Genomic DNA, 22,832 nt, shown 5'->3' with positions numbered 1-22,832 from the left:
GTCATGGAAGCAAGCTAAATGCCCATCGACAGATGAATGGATAAAGAAGTTGTGGTACATATATACAATGGAATATTACTCAGCCATAAAAAGGAACGAAATTGGGTCATTTGTAGAGATGTGGATGAATCTAGAGACTGTCATACAGAGTGAAGTAAGTCAGAAAGAGAAAAACAAATATCATATATCAATGCATATATGTGGAACCTAGAAAAATGGCACAGATGAACCGGTTTGCAGGGCAGAAATTGAGACACAGATGTAGAAAACAGATGTATGGACACCATGGGGGGAAAGTGGTGGGGGTGGTGGTGGTTGTGTGATAAATTGGGAGATTGGGATTGACATGTATACACTAATATGTATAAAATGGATAACTAATAAAAATCTGCTGTATAAAAAAATAAATTTAATTTAATAAAAGACATCATGTATTTTTAAATTATCAACACTCACCTGAGGTCTTTAAAAAACAACAAAAACATAATTTTGTGTTCTCTTTCATTTATTCTGATTCTTAGTGGCCAAGTATTTAAGTATGTTAATGTCACCTTATAACATCCTATTTCAAATGACTACCATCTCTCCAAAGATGAAATATGAGGAACTCATAATTAGGCTCTCCAAAGATTTACTCTGTGGATCTGTATTGTCTTTCTGCTAAACTCTATACTGTTCATTATTCTCTGAGAATATTCTTTTTCTTTTATGGCCATTTCACATGCTATTTCATTTCATGTAGCTTTTTCCTACAATTCTATGCCTACTTTATTTCTGGGAAAATGCATTATTTCAGATTGATAACTATAGACACAAAGACTTTTCTATAATTTCCCTATTGTTTCAAGAACTCCTTTTTTTTGTTTGTTTTTTTAATACCTACATTCTGAAGCCCTCCACAAAGCATTACAAAAATTGCATTTACATAAGTATCTATATATTAATCACACAATAATGCATTTATAATTGTATTATGATTTAGTGCTAATTTTGGAGCATAAACATAGCTGTCTTATTTACCACCCTCTTGGAAATCACTTTAATATTTGCACTTAGGACTTGAAAGAGAATGGATGAATAAAAACCTGAAGAATATGCAAATACAATTTATATATTTCTTATAAAATTAGCTGATTATCTAACCTTTATCCCCAAAAAAAGAAGAGCCCAGATACTCTGCAGGCATGATACTCAAGAATGTGGGATCTTCCAGCAGGAAAACATGCAGTAATCCATGTGGCAGAGTTTACCTGTGACCAGCTGGGGTTAGTGACCTATGCATTCTTTACATGCAACATATCAGGAGTGGAAAAGGAAATTTGTCAGTTGTGGCAAAAAGTATAATGAAGTTTTGTAGCAGGACATGTTCATATATTCAACACAGGTACAATCAAAATTATACTCAACTCTGGTAAATCTAAGTCTGTATCAGTTACCTTGTCTTTAACTATGAAATGTCAGAACTGACTTACAAAAAAACTAAAGTGTTTGTTTGTTTGTTTAATTACAGTCATGGTGAGTAAGACCTAGCTCAAAACAGCTACTGTGACTTAATGATTCTCTCATCAGGAAACACAGTTTCTACTTCCTTGTTTATTCTCCACATCCTGTAGTAAGTAAAGTTTCAATGTAAGATAAATTTACATGGTGAAAAGTAAAGAAAACTTACGTGTGTTGATAAGATCATTTTGACAGGTTTTACCACCTATGTCAGTGTTTCTGGGGATGGACACAAGCCAGAGCTCCCTACTCTGACATTTTCACTGATGTCATTCCCCTTGATCCTCAATTTGAAAGTGGATAAAAATGTCTTCTATGTTTTCTTCGTTAAGAAATTAAATAAAGAATGCTGTCTAGACATGATCCTCTAATGATTTTCAGTCAGTGGTCATCAACAGAGGAAAAGCACAGAATCTCATCCCCACAGAAGGATGACATTCAGTCAGGTAAGAAAATTTTCCCTGAAATCACAGCTTCATCTTTAACATGCAATCAGAGGCTTTCACAGGTTCTGCATCATTCTGCAGGCAGCCCTACCATATGGGATTGGCTCTGAGGATCTCACATCAGATGACTGACAAACATGTCATAGTACACTGATCTCATACCAGATCCTGCTTCTCTTAATGAACTCCTGCAGGGATAATGGAATATTCTAGGAGGTTTCCTGGAGCCCTCTACCCTATGCAGGTAAACTTCCAAGTAGAAACAAAAGCTTTGATTCTCACTGGGACCCCTGCTCTGTCCAACCAACCTCTCTAGAAATATGATGTTCTAATCTCTCCTGAGTAGAACATTTCAAAGTTTCTCCATGTGCTAATTTAGTAAATGTAAAAGAGAAAGAAGAAAGAGGCAAACTATTCAGGGAGCAATATATAAGATTCCTTTACTTAATGTATTTATCTGATATACCCAAATATTTGGAAATATAGATTCATTTCATAATGGTCAAGAAAAGAGGAGGAGGAACCTCCATGCCAACAGTATATATAAAATGGAATCAATATTGCATAAGCTCCAGCTTAAGCTTAGCTATGAGGTACTAACTCTTCTCATAAAGAAGCCATAGTTCTCCATCATTTGAAGAACATTGAGGACTCAGACAGCTGGAAACAGAGGGTGCATGCTCCTCACTGGAATTCTGTGCCTGCATCACAGAGCAATGAAATATTCCCAAAGAATTATTGAGGATGAGGTGGGGAGCCAAAACAAAAAACATGAATCCATAGTCTGCTCTACCATCTGTTCTGCTGGATATTACCACCATCTTGGTCCAGTATGACCTTCCCACTTTTCTCTGGGCCTCTCTACTTTCCACCTCCATCCTCTCATTATATCTCACCTACACTTGGGAACAACTCTAGTTTTTCCACTTATCTTTATCTACAAGTAATCCAAATATCAACTGCATATATAACGCCTTAGAAATCTCAGGTCTGACTCAGTAATCCATGACCTTAGAACTGTAAAATTTTCCTAATTCCCTTTATTATTTGTTTCTAATTTCCATGTACTTAAACTGTCAGGGTCTCCACTGTTCTCAAGTTCATCTTCCCTGAAAAATCTGTCAACCTAGACATAGATTTAAGTACCCCCCTCTAATTATCTCATAGGGAATCTAGTTTTTAAAAAAAGCCTCAGCAAGCCTTATGGACTTTATTAAAGACTCTTTAATATAACTCATGGGAGATAGCAGTACACCCATAGATATCTATTTAATACACCCTCAGAGTATTATTTTTTCTTTTTTATAAAGTCTCTTCTGTCCAATGAAGACTCTCAGCTCTTCTTCAACATATGCAGTGTCTCACCCTTCTGATTACTCTCTGCTCTATCCCAGAGCCACTCCCTTTCCTGATATTATATTCTTTCCCAATTTTGTATGTTGGTAAAATCAAATAATATAAAATATAACATTAATTAATTATTATAAAGTGCACTGTTCAGCAATATTAAATACATTCACATTATGGGCAACCAACATCATCATTTATCTTTATAACTCCTTTCTATCTTTTAAAACCGTAACTCTATATCCTTTAAACATAACTCTCCTTTTTGTTCTGTAACCACATGAAAAGCATCATTACCATCTATGTTGCTATGATTTTAACTACACCAAGTACTCCATATAACTGAAATAAGTAGTTGTATTGTTATGACTCACTAAAAGTCATAAAAGTGGCATTTTTGGTGGTTAATGTCCTCAAGATTCATCCATGTTGTAGCATATTCCTAGATCTTTTCCTTCTTAAGACTGAATAATATTGTATTATATGGGTATACCACATTTTGTTTATCCAGGAACTAGTGGATGAACACTTAGGTTGCTTTCATTTTTTAGCTACTGTGATTATTACTGCTATAAACATTGGAGTACAAATATTTCTTTAAGACCCAGATTTCAATTCCGTTGTGTATACCTCATAGTAAAATTCCTGGATCATGTAGTAATTCTATTTTTCAATATTTGAAAAATTACCATACTCTTTTGCAAAGCAGCTGTATCATTCTACATTCCCACTAACATAATAAAATGGTTCCAACTCCCTCACATGCTCACCAATACTTGTCTTCTGCTTGTGTATGTGTCTGTGTGCTTGTGTGTGTATGATGCACACAAATATATAAACATGCATTTAGTGATTTGGAGCATCTATTCAAGTGCTTAGTCATTTGTACATCTTTTTTTGTGTGTGTGTGGTACGTGGGCCTCTCACTGCTGTGGTCTCTCCTGCTGCGGAGCAACAGGCTCTGGATGCACAGGCTCAGTGGCCATGGCTCACGGGCCCAGCCACTCCGTGGCATGTGGGATCCTCCTGGACCGGGGCATGAACCCGTGTTCCCTGCATTGGCAGGCAGACTCTCAACCACTGTGCCACCAGGGAAGCCCTGTACATCTTTTTGAAGAACCATCTATTCAAGTCTTTTATCCATTTTTGAATCAGGGTGTTTGCTTTTTGTTGAGTTCTAGGAGTTCTCTGTATATTCTGAATAGAAATCTCTTGTCAGATAGATGGCTTTCAAATATTTTCTCCCATCTTGTGGGTTGCCATTTTATTCTGTTTACATTTCTTTGATACATTTTTAAATTATGTACTGCAAATTGTTTATTTTTTTGTTAGCTGTACCCTTGTTGTTCCTTCGTTTCATGTTGAGGAAAACACTGCCAAATCCAATGTCATGAAGCTCTTGTCCTGTGTCTTTTTCTAAGACTTTTTATTTTATTAGGTCTTATATTTAGTTTCTTGATATGTTTTCATTAATTTTTGCCTATGATGTTAGGTAAGGGTCCATCTTCCTTCTTTTGCATGTTGACAACAAGACTTTTCAGCACCATTTGTTGAAAAGACTATACTTTCTACTTTGAAAAGTCTTGGCAACTTGTCAAACATTATTTGTCCATATATCAGGGTTTATTTCTGGGTGTTCTATTCTATTCTATTGGTCTTGAATAAGGAAGAAAATAGTATAATCTATCCAGGTTGATGAAGAACATAAAGAAAGACCAGGACTGAGAATTAGAAGGGCAATATAAAAGAGCAGGGAGTAAAAGACAGTGTGAGAGAAGATCTTGTATTTGCGAGTTCATGGAAATATGATCATGCTAAAACCACTAAAAGCCTGACTTTGAACAACAGAGTAAATGTTTTAGCAAGAAACATAACACTTACCCATCTCTGGGAAATATAGTATGGGCATAAAGAAAAACCACACACAAATGTATTAAAAAGGGAAGGGTTTTCATGGTGTGAGAATATTGTGGGATTTGAAATGCAATTTACTTCTGTTCTACCATTGTCTAAAATTTATCAAAGTGTATATACAAGCAATTCCAATGCTGGTAATGTGCTTGACAGGTTTACATATGAACTTCAGCAGACCAGTAAATGTACATTCACAGTAGGACTGTTCGCTAAAACAAAACAAAACAAAAAGCCTGGAAAGACTATAATTTACTTTGTCAACATACATACAGATGCAATGATGGTTAACCAAAAACAGGGTGAGCATGGGTGCAAGACGTTAATCCCCAGGCTGGGGTGGGGTGCAGAGTTTGAGGGTAATACAGGTAGGAAAAGCTTTTGTCATATCCTTGATTTTTGAGGTATAGAAATTCACAAGTTACTACCTTTATTTCAAAATGAATGAACACACTATTCAACTTTTTAAAACAGGCAAAGTAAACATGACTGATAATAAATTTCAAATGGTCACATATCATGTAGGATACTAAGAAAAATTAAATAATATGATTTAAGAATGAAGTGGAGAGATTGTCCAAGATGATGGCATAGAAAGATCCACAGCTTGATGCCTCTCATGGGCACACCAAAGTCACAATGATTTACAGAACAGCAATTGATGAAAAAGGCTGGAACCTACCATAAAAGATCTTTTACAGCTAAAGACATAAAGAAGGCACCACAACAAGTCAGGAATGAAGGGAGACATCTCAGTATAGTCAAGACCCATACCACCAGATAGGTGGCCCTCAAATGGGAGAATAACTACAATTTCAGAGGTGCTCCCAGGTAGCAAGGGGTATGAAGCCAACATCGGGCTCCCAAGCCCAGGGATCCTGTGCTGGGAAGAAGAGTCCTTAGAAAGTTGGGCTTTGAAGACCAGTAGGGCTTATTTTCCAAAGAGCCAGAGGGTTGTGGGAAATAGAGATTCCACTCTTAAAGGATGCCCACAAAATCCCACATATTCTGGGAATCAGAACAGAAGCAGTAATTTGAAAGGATCCTGAGTCACACCTACCTCCTGATCTTGGAGAGTCTCCTGGAGAGGCAGGAGTGAACTACAGCACACCCTCAGGGACACAGACACTGGAGCAGCCATTTGGGGGAGCTCCTTTTACCTTGTGGACACTGGTACCAGCAAGTATAATTTCAGAATTGTCCCTCTAGCTTATTAGCCTCAGGACCTAGCCCTACCCATTTCCACCAGACTATAGACACAAGCACTAGGATGCTGCAGGCCAAGCCACTAACTGAGCAGGGGCACAGCCCCATCCACCAGCAAACAGGCTGCCTTCAGACCCTCTCAATACACAGCTGTCCCTGGACATGGTCCCAGCCCCCAAAAGCCCCAGGACCAGCCTCCACACCTCAGTGCATAGGCACTAGATCCAAGACCCCCAGGACCTCTCACATGGAGACCCTGGATCCAAACTCCACCCACAAGTGGGCAGGCACCAGCCTCAGAATCCCTGGCCCCTCTGACAAGTGAGCCTGCTCTGGCCTTGTAATCAGCCTCACCTGTCGGCAGGTGATTACTGCACAGGGACTGGATGGAGTTTGGGCCTACCCAACAGCAAACCTCCTCTAGCCTTGGGATCAGCCTCATACACCAACAGGCACATTCCAGCTCTAGGAATACCACAGCCCAGTAGCCCTGTGTGACCAGAACACTCACCTACAGGTCAGAAGCAGCCATGGACTCAGCTGGGTCCTGACCCTGCCCATCAGAATGCCAACACAAGATTAGGGATACCCCAGACCTTGCAGATAGCTATGTCAGGAACAGTGATCCAACACCAATTCTGGGACTCCTGGGCCCTGCAGCCAGTATTCAGGACCTGTCCCTTCCTCCCAGTAGCCAGCATAGCCCCAGGACCAGTGGTGGGGCACTAGCCCTGATATCACCTGGACTGCAGCTCTACCGACAAGTGAACCAGCACTATATTCGGTGTCGCCCAGAGTTGTGCAGCCAGCTGCCTTATGATCTAGTCCCACCAAGTAGCACAGACAGCCTCCACACAAGGCAGAGCCTGGCAAACAAGCAGTCTGGGGGCAGCCAAGCCTACCAGACCACCCACAGTAGTCAGCCCACCACAACAGAAGAGCCCAAGCAGCCCACATAAGGGGTACACCTAGAGCATATAGTTCTAGTGACCAGGGGACAGTTGGCTGCTGGGACACATAGGACATCTCCTACAAAAGGCCACTTCTACAAGGTCAGGAAATGTCACTAACCTACTACACACATAGCAATAAAAACAGCAAGTTAAGAAAAATGAGGTGACACAGAAACACGATCCAAATGAAGAAATAAGATAAGAACCCAGAAGAAGATCTAAGTGAAGTGGAGATAGCCAGTCTACTCTAGAAATAGTTTTGGTAATGATTGTAAAGATGATCAAAGAACTCAGGAGAAGAATGGATGACCAGAGCAAGAAGTTGGAAGTTTTTAAAAAACAGATAGACTATTAAAGAACAACCAAAGAGAGATGAGGAATACAATAACTGAAATGAAAAATACACCAAAAGGAACCTACTGTAGACTAAATGATACAGAGGAATGAATCAGAAAACTGAAGGACAGAGTACTGGAAATCACTAAAGATGAACAGTAAAACCACACAATAAAATGAAATGAGGAAAGTTTAACAGACTTCTGAAACAACATCAAGTGTACTAACATATAGCATGTGCATGGATTGGAAGAAATAATACTGTTAAAATAACCATACTACCAAAGGCAATCTATAGATTTAATGCAATCCCTATCAGAATACCAAAGCATTTTCACAGAACTTGAAAAAGTAATTTTAAAGTGTTTATAGAAACACAAATAATCCAAAATAGCTAAAACAATCTCGAGTAAGAACAGAGCTGGAGAAATCATGCTCCTTGACTTCAGACTATACTACAAAGCTATGGTAATCAAAAGACAATGGTACTGGAGCAAAAACAGACACAAAGATCACTGGAATAGAATAGAGATCCCAGAAATACACCCACACACTTATATGTAATTGACTTATGACAAAGCAGACAATATGGAGAAAACACTGTCTCTTCAATAAGTTGTACTGGGAAAACTGGTCAGCTACATGGAAAATAATAAAATTAGAACATTTTAGCACACCATATATAAAATAAACACAAAATTGAATAAAGACCTAAATGTAAGACCAGAAACCATAAAACCCATAGAGGAAGATATAGAACATTCTTCAACATAAATGACAGCAACAGTTTTAGGTTCAGTCTACTAAGGCAAATGAAACAAAAGCAAAAATAAACAAATGGGACTTAACTAAACTTAAAAGACTTTCACAGCAAAGGAAACCAAAGACAAACTGAAAAGACAACCTGCTGAATAAGAGAAAATATTTGCAAATAATAAGAGGTTAACATCCAAAAGATGAACAATCAAGGGTTAATAACTAAAATATAGAAACAGCACATACAACTCAATATCAAAAAAACACCCAAAATCTTAAAAAAATGAGAAGACCTAAATAGACATTTTTCCAAGGAAAAAATACAGATAGACAGACTTCAAAAAAGATGCTAAATATAGCTAATCAGAAGTGAAATGCAAATCAAAACTATGATATATCACTTCACTCCTGTCAGAATGGCTGTCATCAAAAAGATCACAAATAAATGTTAGTGAGGATGTGGAGAAAAGGAAACTCTTGTACACTGTTGGCGTGAGTGTGAATTGGTGCAGCTACTGTGGAAAGCAAAATAGAGGTTCCACAAAAACTAAAAACAGAATTTCCATAATATCCAGCAATTTCACTCTTGGGTATATATCAGAAGAAAACCAAAACACTATTTCAAAAAGATAAGTGCACCCCCATGTTCACGGAAATGTTATTTGCCATAGCCAAGATACAGAGTCAAACTAAATGTTCATCAATAGGTTAGTGAACAAAAAAAGATTTTTTATGATGACTTAACCAACAAAAAAATGTTGCCATGTGCAAGAACATGGATGGACTTGGAGGGTATTATGCTTAGTAAAATAAGTCAGACAGAGAAAACAAGCATGGTATGTTATCACTTACATGTGGAATGTAAAAAACTGAATACAACAACAACAAAACAGACTCACAGATCAAAGAACAAACTAGTGGTTACCAGTGGGGAGAGATAAGGGTGGAGGAGCAAAACAGTGGTAGGAGATTTTGAGGTACCATCCACTATGTATAAAATAAATAAGCTACAATGATGTATAGTATGGAGAATATAGCCACTCTTTTATAATAACTATAAATGGAGAATAACCTAAAAGTTTATGAATCACCATGTTGTACCTCTGAAACTGATATAATAATGTAAATTAACTATATATCAATAAAATATAAAATAAGAAACAATAAAGGGGAGACATTATTAGATAGAAATCAATTAAATAAACACAAGTTTTGGAAATCAAGGAATTAAAAAAGAACATGTAAGAAATAACACTGGCATTTAAAGTGCATGATCTATTCATTTAAAAGAAATCATATAAGTGGTAAAAAATGTTACCCATTCTTCTCACAATTTGTATATCTAGGATAAATTATTATCTACAAAAAATATGTTACAAATATTCATTCAAAAAGAAAGAGAAAATTTGGATTAACCAATTTTAGTATACAAATTTAATATCAAAGTCTCTATTGATTTGAATAAGTTCTGTTAACACTTAGTAAGTCCTGTTAGCCACTTCTAGTTTCTTTGTGATGTAAAATCTTTTAAAGAATAAAAACAAGCCTGTCGGCCTTCCCTGGTGGCACAGTGGTTAAGAATCTGCCAGCCAATGCAGGGGACACAGGTTTGAGCCCTGGTCGGGGAAGATCCCACATGCCGCGGAGCAACTAAGCCCTTGGGCCACAATTACTGAGCCTGAGCTCTAGAGCCAGCGAGCCACAACTACTGAGCCCGGTGCCTAGAACCCATGCTCTGCAACAAGAGAAGCTACTGCAGTGAGAAGCCCGAGCACCACAACAAAGAGTAGCCCTCGTTCGCCGCAACCAGAGAAAAGCCCACATGCAGCAATGAAGACCCAATGCAGCCAAAAAAAATAAAATAAAATAATAAAACAAATAAATTTATTTTAAAAAAATAAAAAATCAGCCTTTCTACATTATTCCATTAGACATACAAAGAAGTTAAAAGAAATGAGAAGAGAGAACAATCAACTAAGAAGGTGAATTTACTGAGAAACAGTCATTCTTTCTCCCTCTTCCTTTTCTTTTCCTCCTTTTCCAGGTCCTTTCGGTTCCAATCAAGAGAAGTCTTGAGAGTTCTAAGAATATTTCTTTAAGGGCTTCAAATCACCATAACAACTTCCTCTACCACAACTACACATGCAGGGACAAAAATAAACCTCTGCGTCTACTCATGTAGGAGGGATTCACGCAAAATAAACTCCTACATGGAGACCAACAGGTGGGTTTTCTACCTGTTCTTTATAATGTCCTTCCATTATAGTGAATCCCACACATTATGAGGCAGAAGGGGTTATGTGGGCTTCTCCTTGAAGTCAAAAAACTTGCATTCATTTCAAGTACCTGGTGATCATAGGGTACAGCCAGGGAAGGTGCCATCCACCTTGGGAGGGGGGGCGGTGAATGGGCTCCCGCAACCATGCACCTTCTGATGTACAGATTCTGGAGAAAAAAAGGGTGGTCACACCGCAGTCAGCCTGTCAGGCTGTCGGGCCACTGGGCAACCCGACCAGCCTGGAAGCGCCCCATCAGTTGCTGAAAGCAAAACTCTGTCCCCCCTGTGAAGCCAGGCAATTTGGGCCAGAGAGTCAGAGGAGACCGGTAATCCACTCCTCCTCTCTGCTCACCTCCTTGGGGTTACAGCAACCCCATCTCCAAACCCAAATCTGACCTTGGAGTGCCAAACTGGGAGTGGCAGGTGGGCTCTGCCAGTGCTTCAGCGCCCTCTGGAGGTTGTCTGCTCTAATGGCAACTCTCAGCCCTTCCTCCTCCTCCTTCCCTAGTCCTGGGGGCTGCCTTGGCCTCCTGCAGCCGCTAGCCTGACTTCATTCTTCTTTTTCTCTAATTACAATGAAGTGTCTTACAGAGGTTTAGAATCTCTTGGAGGAGGAAGATCTTTTAGTCAATACACCTTAACCGTGAGAAGTTGGTTTCAAGAATGAACCTGAAATACTGTATTTTTCTCCTGATGATTCCAAGGAGAGACAACTCAAGTTTCCTAAGTCATAGGAATAACCAAGTTATAAATATGATATCCTGAGCCAGAGATGAAAAAGCAGTTTTTAGCACCCCCTCCTCAAGTCATATGACTGGGATTTAAATCGATCAGCTGCCACTGGTTTTTAAATCACATGACCCAACTTTAAATCAATCAGCTGCTCCCCTGCAACTCAAGGGACTTGGCTTTAAATTGTAAGAAATGCAGCTATAAATATGATGTTCTGAACCATAAACAGAAAAACAACATTTTAGAAAGTTTGTTTTCTTTTCAAATGGACTTTTCATTGCATACAGAATAAAGGATTCTCTTGTGGATTTTTTTTTTTCTTTTTGGCTACTTAGGGTCTTAGTTACTGCGCATGGGCTTTCTCTAGTTGTGGCGAGCAGGGCCTACTCTTCATTGTAGTGCACGGGCTTCTCATTGTGGTGGCTTCTCTTGTTGGGAGCACAGGCTCTAGGGGCACAGGCTTCAGTAGTTGTAGCACACAGGCTCAGTAGTTGTGGCATGTGGACTTTAGAGTGCAGGCTCAGTAGTTGTGGCACACGGGCTTAGTTGCTCTGAGGCTTGTGGGATCTTCCTGGACCAGGGCTCGAACCTGTCTCCTCTGCCTTGGCAGGCGGATTCTTACCCACTGCCCCACCAGGGGAGTCCCTCTTGTGGATTTCTTGAACTGTAAACACATACAATGTCTCCATTGGCTTGATTGATTTAGTTGTGACATTTAAAACAGAAAGTTAAGACTCCACATGAGCATTTCTTTTTCAGAAAACACGCTCATGAACAGTGATGGTTGCAGACAATGACTTTGTATCAATTCCATGACATCTACGGGGGGGGGGGAGGGTGGTGGTAAATATTGCACAGGCTCCCAGAGCCAAATAAGAAGTCTCAAGCCTGCTCCTCCCGTTGGAGGTAGGAGCCCCCTTCACCACCATCTCCAACTTAGTCAAGATCATCAATGCAATGGTGCCACCACAAGAATGATTTCCTGGGAAGCTGTGTCTCTTTGTGAGAGGAGAAGCCCTGATCTTGAGCACATCACCTCTCTGAGGCTCACTTCCCACATCTGTCAAATTAAATAGCTAGAGTCAATAGATGATCCCCAAGCTCTCTTCCAGTTCTGAGTGTCCTAGATTCAAAGGAATAAATTTGTTGTTCACAGTTTAGGGATGAGTCCACCACAGTCCAGCTTAGATGGGCTCCCCCACTGCTAGGAGGACACCAAAATCATAGGACAAGGATACGCCTTGCCAAATAAGTCATCCTTATCACCCCCTTATCACTTTTCAAGACTTGCCTTCAGCCCTTCCATGTTTACAGAGTTAAAAGCTAGTGGTTCTCAAGAGGATTTCCCAAGAATACACAGCCAAATAAAGGACTTCCCAACATTTGCTTACTTAGGGAAAACATACACTATATTTTCTACGTAGTTAGTAGTTCATAGACCAAACAGAAAGCTCCCACATAAATGAGATTTCTAGTACAGAAAAGACTGAAAATATATGCAGGCCTTAGTATGTTTTTATTCTTCAGTCACAAGTTTTAGCAGAGAGTCACTGGTCAAACTGAATGCTCATTAAGGTTCTACTCTATATTGTCCATTTCAAACGGCATAGAAAAGACAGCACTTCTTGCCTGACCCATTCATTGAGCTTGATTTTGGACTTATCACCAACCTCCACAAGAACACCTCAAAGAAAGGATTTGTAACTCCAACCCCCTTAATTTGGATAACATGCTTCCCTCCAAAGAAAAACCATGATAGTATTTTTACAACATCATAAAAAGAATTCGAGTTCTATAATCTGTCATGACCATCTATATTCAGTCAGGAGAAAGGCAGAGTTAAAGGCAACTCTGTCATCATACGCTGGAAGGTCAATTCTAATGCCCTATAGGATGGTCTTGAACCACATGGCATTTTATTTGAATTGCACTTTACTTTTTCTGTCTGGATATCTTGTGACTCCAGAAGACTAGCTACTGTTGCCAAGGCAAGATGACTTTGGGTAACTGCAGGGACCCACAGGGGTTTTTGTTTGTTTTTAAAATATTAACATGACAAAAATGGAATAAGTAAATACAGAGAACAAATTCAGCCCATTTTCTCTTCAAAATGCATGAAATACAAATCCTTTGGTCGTATCTCTGATTAAAGAATACAAAGACCCAGGAAGTGATCTTCCCACCTGGTACAGAGACGTTCTCCCGATTGGTGGGGCTGCTACCATCAGCGTCCTCTACTCATTCTTTGTTCTGGCTTGAAGCCCCTCTGAAACTGTGGGATGTTGATCAGACACAATATGAACTACTCACCTCTGACACGTTAACCTTCAAATGGAAGAATCCTTTCTTTGTGTGAATAAAGGTGGCCTACGAGGTCCAGGTTTCAGGGAACTTGTGAAGGGAAGACAGAAAAACACATGGTGCAAACCACCGAAATACATTCCAAAAGATTCAAATGCAGATGAGAATAAAGATTCCACCATTAAACCAGGTTTTCCCCTTCTGTGATTATTCCTTCTCGTCACCTCAGTATAATCTAAAGGTTTTTAGTCATGCTGGTGGACTCAAGTCATATGATGATGGGAAAATCAAAGCCTCTATTTTCTGGAACATCATGTCAAACTTCTCTGGAAACAGACAACATCTTTTCTTCCTACTAACTGAAAGGCAGTATTTTAAAATCAGAAGTCCACATGCAGATCAAGAAACCTGTCATACACGGCACTTTTTAATCAAAACCTCAAAAAGCAAAGACTCCTTAAGACAGACAAACTGAGGATTCAAGTGTAATACAATGTTGCTACCAGATACCTGGAGACCAACAAGAAGCTTTCCAGTACAATTAAATAACAGCTCACAAAGCTCAGAGCAACTGTTTTTCAATAAACATTTAGAATCTCTAGGAAAGGGCTTTGTCTCATGCTGGGAAGCTCACTGGACCCACCGGCTACTGCTCCCAGGAAATGACGTTGGGAACGTGTCTGGAAGAATAAACATGAGACTGAGCCCTCACAGGAAAAGTATAGGTTTGATGTCTCTTGGCATTTTCACACGGGAATATGTGAGCAGATCTTTGGTTCCTTTCTAGGCAAACTCTTCTCATCTGACCATTAAAAACTGCCCAAGATTCAACAGCCACTCCTGCGAGGGGTGGATACTTCCTTTTACGCTCAGGGGAAATCCCCTAGTTTGGATACAATTTGAGTTTGATCCTGTGAGACCATCAGAACTTCCCACTAGAGATAAATGAGGAGATTCTGGCCTTTATTAGTACACACAGTGAACACTGGTGTCCTGGCTGTACTTGCCAACCCTCCTGTTTTACCCACCTACTTTTATCCACCTTCCTCCCTGTGAGTACCTTTGACCAACCCTGACCTCAGACACCTGACCTATTACAGTGACTTTGTCAGGCTTTCTTTAAGAATGGACAGGTAATAAAATGAATTTAACCTAGAAGCAGCAGCTCAGTAAGGGAAATAAAATCACCAGAAGTTATCTAATCACAGCCACAGCCATCCAGGGCTTTGTCTTATCTGCTGGGTCATAAGAATGGGACCTTCCTAAACTTGAAGGGCACCCAATCAAATAAGTAAAGGTGTCGCTCACCTCTGGCTCTTGGAGGGATTGCTAGGCAGTCTACCCAGGGTATACTAACTGCAAAACACGGTCATGATTTTGAAACACCTATGTTCCAGGAAAGCTTTTTGAGGTGCAGGGAGAAGTTTTATTTATTTCTTTGACATGAAGCAGAAAATAACTCACCAAGCTCTTTGTGCACAGGGGTTCTTAAGCGGGCAGTAGAAGGAAGGAATGAGCAGAAAAGATGATCTCCTCGGAAGTGCAGGTCGTTTATCCAAAAGAGTAGGATTTAGTCTCAGTTTAAGGAAAACACTTTTAAATAGCTAGGACAGCTCCAAACTGTGGTTTAGGGAATGAGTGCTTCAAAAGAACAGTGTTTTAAAAGTCCTGGAAAGGCAGCAAGAGGATGAAGAGTTGGTTTTGCATAGTTTTAAATGCAGGAGTAAAGAAACCGAGGCATCTCTGACTAAAAGGGCCTGAGATCCTATGGCATCAGTGGGTCAGTCAGTTGCAGCGGGCAGGAGGTGTGGGGGGCAATATTTCTCTCTCAACGTCTCCCAGAGCAGCCACCCCTCCTGACCCCACCCCCTACTCCCTTCACCCTTCCTCCCTCCACTGTTGGGTCCCCAGGGACAGCACTTCTTAAGCTGGAGCACTCAGGCACCATCTCTGCAGTCTGGATTCTTCCTGGAGCCTGGCAAGTTCTGGGACAGGAAGCCAGGTCTGCAAGGCCGCTGGGGTGCAGTCGGACATGGATGCCTGGTGGGGAACAGGAGCCCTGAAGCCCACTCACGTCCTTGAAGCGCAGGGAGGAACACATCCTCCTAACAGTACTTCTCAAGGCTCAGCGTGCTCCCCACCCGACAGTGATCCATACTCACTTGAGGCAGAAAGGACTGCCTCTAACTGGCCCCCTCGATTCCGCCTTAAGGGTCCTTGCACATGTGTGATAGCGCAGGCCCCAGATCTCTTTAGTCAGCTGAGACCAGTGCTGCCGGGGTCCCTCCAGTCCCATCCCCCAGCCCCTCCCTCTGGGACTGTATCTAATAGAAGAAAGAGCACAGAGGAATTGGCTGAATGAAGAGACCTGGGAACCTGGGTATGAGTTTGAAGACCGAGAAACTAAGGCACAATTACATATTATTGGAGAATCCTGTGGGGTGTGTGGGGGGAGGTTAGGAGGCTGAGAGCCTGAGTCGACCTGGTGAGTCCAGCCCCAGGACTCCACATAGCCCCGTCCCCCCTTCCCTGCCGTCAGACAAGGGGTGCCGCAACTCCAGCCGGGACTCTGCACTTCCCCCTCCCTGATTCTCCTCCAGAAGAGCAGGTGGCCCCGCTCTGAGGGCAGCGGCAGGACAACGGACCAAGTCCCCCTGCACTAAGGCGCTACCGGAAGCTCTTCCTGAACAACAGTGCTGGCTTGGAGCAAACCCGTGCACCGCCAAAGTTGGTCTCGTCCTGCAGCTGAGGGACGCAGGGTTTAAGTCAGCTGCCCTGGCTTTAAATCAATCAGCCCCCCTCTTTAAGTCAGGTGACCTGACTTTAAATCACTGTGTGCCTCTCAAGCCTGCAATTTCAGAAGTTGGGAACTTCACTTTGATCCCAGCACCTCACATAGCTGAATGCACACTGTAGTCACCCCCAAGCCTGGCTTAGAGGCAGGATATAAGGTAAGGGGATGGGCGTGCACCCCTGGTGATGAGGGTGTACTTCATGTACCAGAAGGATCTAGGTACTCTGGGGTACAGCAAGCAGTGCACGATACAGCAGCTCCCTGGCAAAGCTGGTGAGGCCCAGGGAGAGCAGGCACACCCATGCGTGCAGAGGTTCCAGGACGGGAGCTGGGGCACAGCCAGCCGGGGGTGTGTGAAAGTGGAGGATCTGAGCCTTTTGTGAAAGGCAGACACAGAGGATGGATGAGAAACAAGACCAGATGAAATATGGATTTGAAAAACACACTCTGCTCTTGAAATTGAGGTGGAGGGCACCCCAGATTTGAGTCCTTTTACACCCCAGTTGCTAGTGCTTTGGCATTTGACCAATCCTTTATAAAATGTGACTGATAATATGTAACCCATAGAATATTGCATTTGTAGTGGTTTTGTGTATTTATGTTTCTATAGTGGAATAATCTTTCCTACAACAAAAATGTATACTATCTGAAATAAATTAAAACCCCTTTCTAAAAAGTACTATATCGGACTTCCCTGGTGACACAGTGGTTATGTATCTGCCTGCCAATGCCGGGGACATAGGCTTGAGCCCTGGTCAGGGAAGATCCCACATGCCGTGGAGCAGCTAAGCCCATGCGCCACAACTACTGAGCCCTCATGCCACAACTACTGAAGCCTGTGCAGCTAGAGCAGGTGCTCCACAACAAGCGCAACAAGAGAAGCCACCACAATAAGGCCGCGCACCGCAGCAAAGAGTAGCCCCCGCTCACTACAACTAGAGAAAGCCCGCGCATAGCAGTGAAGACCCAATGTAACCAAATATTAATTCAATTTTTTAAAAATGTACTATATCCTTCTGTACAACTTCTCTGAAAAGAACAGAGAGAAGGGAGATTGAGAAAGACCAATACTTAGCGCACATCTCTGATGCAGGTGCTCTGCTGGCTCAGATAGTTTTATCCCCACTTTTACAAAGGAGGAAATAAGCTCAGAGAGGTTTAGTAATTTTCCCAAAGCCAAACAGTTATTGAGTGGCAGAACCAAGGTCTGAACCAAGTCTGTTACCTTCAAAGCCTAAGTCCTCATCACAACAAAACCCAATTAATATTTACATTTATCAAATTACATTGCAACCTGGGGAGTTCTTGGCACAGTCCTGAATAAGAGTGAGAAAGAAAGAAATAGCACTGTTCACACAGTCAACCAAAATTTTTGGAGCAGCTGCTAGATGCCTGGCCCTGTTTGGAGTTCAGCAGTGATCAAGACAGGAAGAGTCCTATTTTCATGAAGCATGTAGTGGGGAGGAGAGATGGGTGCCACTTGGGTAAGGGATTTCACCTTGCTGGGCCTCTGTTTTCTCATCTGGAAAATGGGATGGGTGTTCCTCATTTTCTGGGATTGTCCAGCCCTCACATTCTCTGATTCCATAAGAAGCATCTGTTTTCCTGTTTCTTTAAAATTCATTCAGACCGTGAGCTGTGATGAATGGTGTTAGCTGCTCCCCAAATCACTCTATTCCCACCCTTTTCCTGTGATCACATCTTTCCCGAAACATGACTCACAATCAATCAAGTCACAGAACCTAAGGGGCACCCAGCAGAAACATTCCAACCCATGCTTCTCAGGAGCTCTGCCGTCTACCTGGCCAGGTAAACTTAACTCACCTGGGACAAGGTGGCCATCCCTGGTTTCACATCAACATGGTCTCAGGCACAAACCTTCTTTTTCCATTTTGTCTTTAAGTTACTTGTTGAAACAACTGCACAAATATGACAAAGATATAAAATCAGGCATCTTCTGCCCCCAGTTCCTACTAATAAATGATTTTCTGCCACTTTAATGATAAAGATAGAATATTTCAACATTCTGCTGCCCGTATTGTCATTTTTCTGATATTTCTATTGAATACATCTTTCAATATTTCAACAATGGAACATTTATTTAGGTTGTTCCAGACCCAGACTTTAGTGGTAAAGGTTTTGTTGTTATATTTCTATTATGTTTCCTTTAAAAATTATCCTGTTTAAATCGATTAAGTCAATTCTATAGGCATGTATCTTATGATATTCATGAAATTAATACATAGAGGGAAGTAGTACAAGTTGATCACACTTGAGAACCTCCATTAGCACAGTTAAGTGTAAATATTATCTATATGTAAACCAAAGTACATGCCGAGTGAGATTCTCCGACTCTTTTTCACTGTCTGCCCCTCAAGCCTGTGAGAAATGGAATATTTCTTGCCATCTCAGTAAACAAAGGATGTCACAGGCATCAGCCCTTGCAGCCCTCCAGTGTGAGCCGCGGGCCCTGAGGATCTCAGGATATGCAAATACAGAATGCAGGCCCCAGAGCGCTGAGGTGCATATGAAAAGAAGGAATTCAGGGAGCCCAGACTCTGGCATCTCCGCAAACAAAGAAAAGCGCTGCATTCCTCACGTTGGGAGAGCTGGTTTTCCTTAGTTAACAATCACCTGTTGATGGTCCCCATTACCTGCGCCAGTGCCCCTCCCCACCTCCCCGGTACTTTAGCTCAGGGAGGAAGGAGCGCAGAGGGACTCTGCTGAATAAGGGGCCTGCGAGCCTCGGGAGGCGTTTTCAGCCGCTCTCCCCGCAGTCGGGAGGAGGGGCGCTGACGCTGCAGCCGGACCCTGCGCCTCGCTTGCCCCGTTTCCCCTCAGGACACTCAGGCCGACCCCCTCCCACGCCCTCCAGGCCCCACGAGCCAGGCCGAGGGCAGTGACGAGAGGAGGGACTGATATTCCCCGGGACCAGAGGGTGGGGGTGGCCCTTTCTGCACAGCAGCGGCGAGTGGCAGCGAACCCCTGACCCTCAGAACCTGGTCTTGTGCTGCCACCTGGGCACCAGACAAGGCGGATGGTCTACGCCCACTTACCCGTCCCGCCGTCCCGAGGACTGTCGCGGCTTCAGCCACTGGGGCCCCTCCAGAGCTGGCAGCCTCAGGGAGGCTGCCCTCCCCTCGGGCTCCCAGGCAGTTCTGTGGAGGCAGAGGGAAGAGACCCCGAGCTGCGAGTTCCAGCTCTGCGGAAACGTGGGCTCCGTTCTGGGAGCAGGGGGTGGGACCGCTCTGCCCCGAGGCCTTCTGGGAGGGACAGGGGTGCCGGGCGAGGGATCCACCAGGAGCGCAGGGCCCCGTCGGGGGTCCTGGAGAGGCGGCCCGACCTGGGGCCGCGCCCACTGTGACCAAAACCCATGCCTTTTTTCTGGAATCCTACACAAAAAAACTTAGAAAGATACACAGTCTACAGTAAATATGCACAAATGATTATTGCTGTTGTGCTTACTATTGTATTAAACGTGTAAAATCCATAAAACACTTTAGGTTCCAAGCTAAATATGAATTTTTACCTTTCCTTATTATCTTTCTGCTATTCCCCATTGTGGTTCATGAATCAGAGACTGTGGCCTCACTAGTTAAAAATGAGCTTGTTACAAAAATAGAACTCAGGCCCACCAGACCTACTGAATCACAATATGCACTTTTACAATCTCCCCAGTGTATTTTGTACCCATGAGTAGTTGAAAGGTACATTTCTACCTCAACATGTCTTTTCTGTCTGAGAAATACACACATTTTCTCCAGTTTGATATAAATAAAACACTCAAAAATGCATATGCCTGTGTTGAAACCATTATTTTATCATTTCTTTTCCAGATAAGTATAGTCTCTATACTGGTTTTGTGGATCACATGCCACACTCTTTTCTTGTAGTTAGAAATAAGATAGAGAAACTTACTTATATATATATATATATATATATATATATATATATATATATATATATATATATATATATTAGTGGGTAATTCAAGACACTCTTCTAAATTAAAACCAGTTCTCTTAACTTGCTCTTTTCTTCTTGGGTCACATTATGAACTCTTCCCGTGGCCACACGGTATGTGTACTTCTAATTTCAGGGACTGCTGACATTCCAGGATGTGCCCATAGATTTCTCTCAAGAGGAGTGAGAATGCCTGGACCAAGATCAATGGGAATTGTACAGGGATGTGATGTTAGAGAAGTACAGGAACCTGCTCTCCTCGGGTGAGGATACCTTCCTTCCAGAATTCCTTATCCACCCACAGGGTTTAGAGTCCTTCATTTGTAGAATGTCTCCTGGAATCTTCTGCTTCCTACAATAGGGTTTCAGATTGCAATGTTTCAGGAAATATTGGGAGTTTGTTGGTATAATCTTATTCTTTAAAATTGCAGTCTCCCTTTTAATATACTTTGTAACTGCTTGGGATGTGTCTATATGAACTGTGTACTATATGCTGCTGTTATAGTCCTTACAATATTTTATTGTCTTATTTTCTGTAACAATTTTCCAAGAGTTCTTTGGGCTTAAAGTATATTAAAAGGGAGACTGCAATTCTGGGACTTCCCTGGTGATGCAGTGGTTAAGAATTCGCCTGCCAATGCAGGGGACATGGGTTCGATCTCTGGTCCGGGAAGATCCCACTGCCATGGAGCAACTAAGCCAGGGGGCTACAACTACTGAGCCTGCACGCCACAACTACTGAAGCCGGTGTGCCTTGAGTCTGTGCTCCACTTATTTTTTGGAGAATCAAACCACTGCTGAGTGGTTAAAATTTAGACCAGCTAGTCAAAATGCTTTATCACCTGTTCTTCTAAAACACTGATCAACTGAACAAGTTTTACTAGGGAAAACAGTGTAATTGTATCCTAGAGTTCATATCGGCAATATGGTTTATGACGTTGATGCTGGATCAGGACATTTCAATGGTATAACTGCTATTAACTCTCTGTTTGTTCAAAGATTAAAGTCTCACATGATCTGAGTTCAGACTGGAGTCATCCTGCTTGGTTTCTGTCTACTGCAGATTTCTCCCAGTATGAAAGGACAAGAGCAATATGGCTTACTTTACAAAATGTCTTCAAACTAAATGATGATATAATCTACATTCAATTAATTTATACATACCCTACTGTAGAACAGGGTTTGTTACGGTGGCAGAGCCTGGTAATTATGTAAAACTGAAACCTTTATGTGCACTGGTTCATGTCCTCTTCCTAAGAATACGTTTATAATCAACATTCTTTCACAAATGACCCAATTTAATTCACCATAGCATTCCTCATATTAACTAAATGGAAAATCCTAGGCTATATACAAATCCAGAAAGGACCAACAATCATCAGCCCCCATGGATGATTACAAACCATTGCTGAGGCATTCAAATTACTTATTAAAGAACTACTATGTCTATCAACGTCATCAATTTATATATTATTGCCCCAATGCTAACCTTAACCCTGGCTCTCACAACATGAATTCCTCTTCCCGTACCTTATCCACCAATTCATATAAATGTAGGCATACTATTTATATTAGCCATATCACACCTAGCCATTTTTTCCATCCTCTGATCTGGATGAGCTTCAGATTCAAAATACTCACTCACTGGGGCCCTAGGGACAGTAGCGCATACAATCTCATATGAAGTAATGTACCAGTTATTCTATTCTCAGTCTTACTGATAAATGGATCATTTACACTTTCAACAGTAATTATTACACAAGAACACCTATGACTAATTTTCTCCTGACCGCTACCCAGAATTTATCTCTGCAGTAGCAGAAATCCAATGAAGCCCAACTTGATTTAACAGAAGTAGAATCAAAACCTGTAATTGTCTTCAGTGTAGAAAATGTAGGAGACCCACTCACCCCGTCCTTCCTAGAGAATTTGTCAATTTCCTTATAATAAACATTTCCACAACAATCTATTTTTAGGAGCATTCGACAATCCCTAGTTGCCAGAATTACATACAGCCCAAGTCATCATTAAAACACGTCTAACACTCTCCTTTCTATGAATTCCAGCATCCTACCCACAATTTTGATATGATCAATGTCTACCTCTCTTATAAAAAGTTTTTTTTTACTACGAACATTAGCCCGATGTATATGAGAGTTTTCACTACCTGTCATCATACCAGGCAATCCACCACAAACTTAAGAAATATGTCTGACAAAAGAGTTACTTTGATAGAGTAAATCATAGAGGTTTCAATGCTCTTCTTCCTGGAATTGAATTCTTCCTAAGAATTTTACATTCTCCATGCC

The sequence above is a fragment of the Mesoplodon mirus genome (assembly GCF_964341445.2).
Source record: "Mesoplodon mirus genome assembly, chromosome: 9".
Classification (NCBI taxonomy): domain Eukaryota; kingdom Metazoa; phylum Chordata; class Mammalia; order Artiodactyla; family Ziphiidae; genus Mesoplodon; species Mesoplodon mirus.
The sequence above is the reverse complement of the archived record's forward strand: the minus strand, read 5'-3'. Positions refer to the sequence as shown.